The 7,505-nt window shown below is 36.3% G+C and overlaps 1 pseudogene; it reads left to right on the forward strand.

Moving 5' to 3' along the window:
• The first annotated feature begins 2,658 nt into the window (after positions 1 to 2,658).
• On the forward strand, positions 2,659 to 5,439 carry LOC114118355 (olfactory receptor 4A15-like; annotated as a pseudogene).
• The last annotated feature ends 2,066 nt before the right edge of the window (positions 5,440 to 7,505 follow it).

A 7,505-nucleotide genomic window follows, 5' to 3' on the forward strand; every position in this document is an offset into this window, starting at 1 on the left:
TATATATATATATGTATATATATATATATATATGATAAGTGTAGTGCATTACCTATCAATCGATCCATATATCTCTCTATCTACACTGTATAAATCCTTTGGAATGTGTTGCAGCTAGGCAATGGCATAGTAATTGTCTACTTTGGTGTCTGGTTAATGAATACTCTCAGATGAATAGAATAATAGTTCCACAAATATTTTCTTTATCCCCACTTCCCTACTAGCACTAATTTTATCAACTTGCCTTTCTGAAATTTTATGACAAAGTACGTCATTTGAAACAGATTTTGAATGACTTGTTCTGGTATCAGCATCCATCATTTTCTGGAAATCCAGTCAGATATAATCTTCAATGAAAGAGTTTAAACTTAAATAAGTTTACCTATTTTACCTATTTTGTAAGCCATAATTTAATCAAGGAAGTTTTTAGATATTTTACTTCTGTCCAGACTGGTCTTTTCCATCTGGGTGAAATGACCTCAAAAAAATTTTTTATAACTTTTCCCCTAGAGAACAGATTTCTCTAAGTCTTGTTCCAGATGATGATTATTTTTATTTTGGTGGCATCTCTGGAGTTAAAGAATGTACTATCAAAGTTATGATTATGGTTTCCCAAGGAATTTAATTAGTCCAAAATTATCCCTGGAGAGGCACCAATTGAATGACTCAATAATATGTGTGATTTTTCAAATATAGATAAGGTATTTATGGACCTTCTCCCTCACTTCACATGACAGACTTTTATGAATTTAAACAGTAGACTCAAATCATAATCAAGTTTGTATATGAAATTACTCTCCATCCTTCAGGAAAACCAAAGTTCAACACTGAAGAGAAGACAGTAAAACTGATTGAGAATCAAATAACTATAAATGTTATTTCACTATTTTACTTTCATTGGTATAAAATATATAGAGCAACATTTTTATGTAAATGAAAGTGTAGTCACTCAGTCGTGCCCAACTCTTTGTGACCCCATGGACTGTAGCCTACGAGGCTCCTCCCTGCATGGGATTCTCCAGGCAAGAGTACTGGAGTGGGTTGCCATTTCCTTCTCCAGGGGATCTTCCCAACCCAGGGATCGAACCCAGGTCGCCTGCATTCCAGGCAGACACTTTAACCTCTGAGCCACCAGGGAAGTCTAGTTTTCTCTCCAATTAAAATGTTGATTTAACACTGGTGTTTAGGAAAAATCCTGATAACTATGAATATTTTGAGTCTCTCTTCGCAGTTAAGAGTCAGAATTCTTTAGGTGATAGGATATTCATATTCATATTGAAAATCCAAATAGTTTGAAAGGTAGTGTCTTTCTGAAATACTGAGATGAATTAGATTTTCTGTAACATGGAAAGAGTTGGTCACATGGAAAGAGTTAAAAGGGAAATGATAATGAATGTATCTGACTTTTTGTCTTCATAGAGCTGGCATCAGTTATGATGGGAAAAGAAGAAAACATCAGAGCCCAGAACATGGATGGAATGATTGTTTTCTTATGCAGGTAAACTGGAACTGTACTTTATACAAGATTCTGCCTTAGGCTTTCCATTTTGCAAGAGTACATTGGTGGTGTGAGAATTCAGTCTTTTATGAGTTTTCCTTTGTGATTTTCATAATCAACCATGTTAGGAATCTTTTGTGATCACCAAAAATAAAATTTTGTAATACACTTTTTAGATACCTTCATGTTCTAATTCTCTGAAATAAAATTTCCTTCTATAACAAAATTTTAATAGAAATTAATCTCAAGTGTTACTATTTGGGAACATTTTCATGGACAGATATTTATAAATTTGATATTAGATTCATTTACTGTATTCTCTAAACATTTTTTGTTAAATTTCAAAATTAAAAGATGATGTAGCATCTGTAAATGTTGATTCAGTAACATTAAAGAAACCAAGGTAATATGGCAGGAAGCAAGCTACTACTGCATTTTATACTTTTCTATTCACAGGTGAGTTTCCACATCTGATTGTATGTTTGCTGGTCATTTAGATGTATTCTTCCTTTAAATATTTTTATATTTTTATTTATAATCTTATTTATAAGTTGCTTATAGATATGTGTCTATTTTAGAAATTTACTCTATGTATACTCCCTAAAACATAAATTATTTTTCAAGCAATTAATACTTTTTTCAGTTGATGTTATTAGATCCTTTCCTAAATCCAAAACAGAAATATCAAACTGTCAAATATATCAATTTGCAATTTCAGTGATTGATTAAGAAGATTCTTCTACCTCTGGAATGAAGACAATCACATCTTTAATAAATTGAATATAAAATAAAGAAAATCTTGCTTTACATTTTAACTAAAATTCTATTCAGTTTTTATTTTATATAAAATATTAACTATCTTTGCTATTTCATTAGCTTCCAGATGGAAAGCTAGTTGTGGCATCCATTTTATTTAATACAGTGTCCTTTTTCCCATGTATATAAATCTCAGTTATTTTCCACTCTATAAGATTTTTAAGATCAAGACAATGTTTTGATCAACCTTATAATATCTGACAGTATTGCATCATAACAAACATTAAGGTTCATTGTTTGAATGAATAAACAATTTAACTTAAGACTTCAGAAATCCTCTAGTAATAATTGCATTTGAAGGTAATTTTCCCCCGAACTCTGAAATAAGAACTACAGAAGAACCTATGGAACAAAGGAATAATGTAACTAAATTTGTCCTCTTGGGGCTCACTCAGAGTGTCCAGGGTCAGAAACATTATTTGTTGTCTTCTTGCTCATCTACGTGGCAACAATGATGGGCAATCTACTCATTGTCTTGACTGTGGTGTTCAATCTTACTCTGCATTTCCCTATGTATTTCTTTACTGGCGACTTATCATTTCTTGTTTTCTTAGTATAAATTAATTTTAATTGGAGGCTAATTACTTTACAATATTGTATTGGTTTTGCCATACATCAACATAAAGGCTGATTTTAAAAGTATCAACATAGGACTTTTTAAAAAATTTTTACTTTTACTTTATTTTACTTTACAGTACTGTGTTGGTTTTGCCATACATTGACATGAATCCATCACGGGTGTATATGCGATCCCAAACATGAACCCCTATCCCTCTTCCCTCCCCACAACATCCCTCTGGGTCATCCTCGTGCACCAGCCCCAAGCATGCTGTATCCTGCATCGGACATAGACTGGTGATTTGATTCTTACATGATATTACACATGTTTCAATGCCATTCTCCCAAATCATCCCACCCTCTCCCTCTCCCTCTGAGTCCAAAAAGTCCGCTATACACATCTGAGTCTTTTTTGCTATCTTGAATACAGGGTCATCATTGCCATCTTTCTAAATTCCATTCACCATTGCAACGAAAAGAATAAAATACTTAGGAATATATCTACCTAAAGAAACTAAAGACCTATATATAGAAAACTATAAAACACTGATGAAGGAAATCAAAGAGGACACTAATAGATGGAGAAATATACCATGTTCATGTATCAGAAAAATCAATATAGTGAAAATGAGTATACTACCCAAAGCAATTTACAAATTCAATGCAATCCCTATCAAGCTACCAGTGATATTTTTCACAGAAGTAGAACAAAGAATTTCAAGATTTGTATGGAAATACAAAAAACCTCGAATAGCCAAAGCAATCTTGAGAAATAAGAATGGAACTGGAGGAATCAACCTGCCTGACTTCAGGCTCTACTACAAAACCACAGTCATCAAGACAGTATGGTACTGGCACAAAGACAGAAATATAAATCAATGGAACCAACATAGAAAGCCCAGAGATAAATCCACACACATATGGACACCTTATCTTCGACAAAGGAGGCAAGAATATACAATGGAGTAAGCACAATCTCTTTAACAAGTGGTTCTGGGAAAACTGGTCAACCACTTGTAAAAGAATAAAACTAGATCACTTTCTAACACTGCACACAAAAATAAACTCAAAATGGATTAAAGATCTAAATGTAAAACCAGAAACTATAAAACTCCTAGAGGAGAACATAAGCAAAACACTCTCCGACATAAATCGCAGCAGGATCCTCTATGATCTACCTCCTAGAATACTGGAAATAAAAGCAAAAATAAACAAATGGGATCTAATTAAAATTAAAGACTTCTGCACAACAAAGGAAACTATAAGCAAGGTGAAAAGACAGCCTTCTGAATGGGAGAAAATAATAGCAAATGAAGCAACTGACAAACAACTAATCTCAAAAATATACAAGCAACTTATGCAACTCAATTCCAGAAAAAATAAACGACCCAATCAAAAAATGGCCCAAAGAACTAAACAGACATTTCTCCAAAGAAGACATACGGATGGCTAACAAACACATGAAAACATGCTCAACATCACTCATTATTAGAGAAATGCAAATCAAAACCACAATGAGGTACCACTTCACACCAGTCAGAATGGCTGCGATCCAAAAATCTGTAAGCAATAAATGCTGGAGAGGGTGTGGAGAAAGGGAACCCTCCTACACTGTTGGTGGGAATGCAAACTAGTACAGCCACTATGGAGAACAGTGTGGAGATTCCTTAAAAAATTGCAAATAGAACTACCTTATGACCCAGCAATCCCACCTCTGGGCATACACACCGAGGAAACCAGAATTGAGACACATGTACCCCAATGTTCATCGCAGCACTGTTTATAATAGCCAGGACATGGAAACAACCTAGATGTCCATCAGCAGATGAATGGATAAGAAAGCAGTGGTACATATACACAATGGAGTATTACTCAGCCGTTAAAAAGAATTCATTTGAATCAGTTCTGATGAGATGGATGAAACTGGAGCCGATTATCCAGAGTGAAGTAAGCCAGAAAGAAAAACACCAATACAGTATACTAACACATATACTTATCATTTCTTGATGGTGTTTATTCTACAATAGTCACTCCAAACATGATTATAGACTTGCTGTGTGAAAAGAAAATCTTTTCCTTCCAAGCTTGCATGGTACAACTTTTTACAGGGCACTTATTTGATGATTCTGATATAATACTCCTGGTGATCATGGCCTATGACAATTATATGGCCATCTCCAAACCCTTGCATTATTTGACAATCATGAATAAACGAGTTTGTATTCTGTTGCTGCTACGTACTTTGATTGGTGGGTTTTGCATGGGGTACTTCATCCTCTCCTTGTTTACAACCTTCCCTATTGTGACCCCAATGTCATTGACCACTTCTTCTGATGTACACCTTGATAAAACTTGCCTGCACTGACACCTACATTACTATCCTCACAGTGCTGGCCAATGATGGGGCAATCTCCGTGGTCATCTTTACACTCTTACTCATCTGCTATGGAATGATTCTGTGCTCTCTAAAAAATGTTAGTCAGGAAGGGAGGCAAAAAGCCTTGTCCACCTATGGCTCCCACATTACTATGGTGGTCCTCTTCTTTGTGCCATGTACTTTTATGTGAGACCCCTCTGTACTTTCAGTTCAGCTCAGTTCAGTTATCAGTCGTGCCCAACTCTTTGTGATCCCATGAACTGCAGCATGCCAGTCCTCTCTGTTCATCACCAAATCCCGGAGTTCACTCAAACTCACGTCCATCGAGTCGAAGATGCCATTCAGCAATCTCATCCTCTGTCATCCCCTTTTCCTCCTGTCCCCAGTCCCTCCTAGCATCAGAGTCTTTTCCAATGAGTCAAACTTTCGCATGAGGTGGTGAAAGTACTGGAGTTTCAGCTTTCACATCATTCTTTCCAAAGAACACCCAAGACTGATCTCCTTCAGAATGGACTGGTTGGATCTCCTTGCAGTCCAAGGGACTCTCAAGAGTCTTCTCCAACACCACAGTTCAAAAGCATCAATTCTTCGGGGCTCAGCTTTCTTCGCAGTCCAACTCTCACTCTCACATCCATACATTACCACTGGAAAAACCATAGCCTTGACTAGACGGAACTTAGTCGGCAAAGTAATGTCTCTGCTTTTCAATATGCTATCTAGGTTGGTCATAACTTTCCTTACAAGAAGTAAGCATATTTTAATTTCATAGCTGCAATCACCATCTGCAGTGATTTTGGAGCACAAAAACATAAAGTCTGACACTGTTTCCACTGTTTCCCCATCTATTTCCCATGAAGTGATGGACCAGAAGCCCTGATCTTCGTTTTCTGAATGTTGAGCTTTAAGCCAACTTTTTCACTCTCCTCTTTCAATTTCATCAAGAGGCTTTTTAGTTCTTTTCACTTTCTGCCATAAGTGTAGTGTCATCTGTATATCTGAGGTTATTGATACTTCTCCAGGCAATCTTGATTCCAGGTTGTGCTTCTTCCAGCCCAGCATTTTTCATGATGTACTCTTCATAGAAGTTAAATAAGCAGGGTAAAAATATACAGCCTTGACGTACTCCTTTTCCTATTTGGACCAAGTCTATTGTTCCATGTCCAGTTCTAACTGTTGCTCCCTGACCTTCATACAAGTTTCTTAAGAGGCAAGACAGGTGGTCTGGTATTCCCATCTCTTTCAGAATTTTCCACAGTTTATTGTGATCCACACAGTCAAAGGCTTTGGCATAGTCAATAAAGCAGAAATAGATGTGTTTTTTTTTTTTTTCTGGAATTCTCTTGCTTTTTTGATGATCCAGCGGATGTTGGCAATTTGATTTCTGGTTCCTCTGCCTTTTCTAAAACCAGCTTGAATATCTGGAAATTCACGGTCCACCTATTGCTGAAGCCTGGCTGGGAGAATTTGAGCATTATTTTACTAGTGTGTGAGATGAATACAATTGTGCAGTAGTTTGAGCATTCTTTGGCATTGCCTTTCTTTCGGATTGAAATGAAAACTGACCTTTTCCAGTCCTGTGGCCACAGCCGAGTTTTCCAAAGTTGCTGTCATACTGAGTGCAGCACTTTCACAAAATTATCTTCTAGGATTTGAAATAGCTCAATGGGAATTCCATCACTTCCACTAGCTTTGTTAGTAGTGATGCTTTCTAAGGCCCACTTGACTTCAAATGCCAGGATGTCTGGCTCTAGATGAATGATCATACCATCGTGATTATCTGAGTGATTATTATTTTTGCCACCTCTTCTTAATGTCTTCTGCTTCTTTTAGGTCTATACTATTTTTGTCCTTTATCGAGCCCATCTTTGCATGAAATGTTCCCTTGTTATCTCTAATTTTGTTGAAGAGATCTCTAGACTTTCCCATTCTGTTCTTTACCTCTATTTCTTTGCACTGATCGCTGAAGAAGGCTTTCTTATCTCTTCTTGCTATTCTTTGGAACTCTGCATTCAGATGCTTATATCTTTCCTATTCTCCTTTGCTTTTCGCTTCTCTTCTTTTCACAGCTTTTTGTAAGGCTTCCCCAGACAGCCATTTTGCTTTTTTGCATTTCTTTTCCATGGGGATGGTCTTGATCCCTGTCTCCTGTACAATGTCACGAACCTCATTCCATAGTTCATCAGGCAATCTATCTATCAGATCTATGTCCTTAAATCCAGTTCTCACTTCCACTGTATAATCATAAGGGATTTGATT

Source organism: Ovis aries, chromosome 15 (genome assembly GCF_016772045.2).
Source record: "Ovis aries strain OAR_USU_Benz2616 breed Rambouillet chromosome 15, ARS-UI_Ramb_v3.0, whole genome shotgun sequence".
Lineage (NCBI taxonomy): Eukaryota > Metazoa > Chordata > Mammalia > Artiodactyla > Bovidae > Ovis > Ovis aries.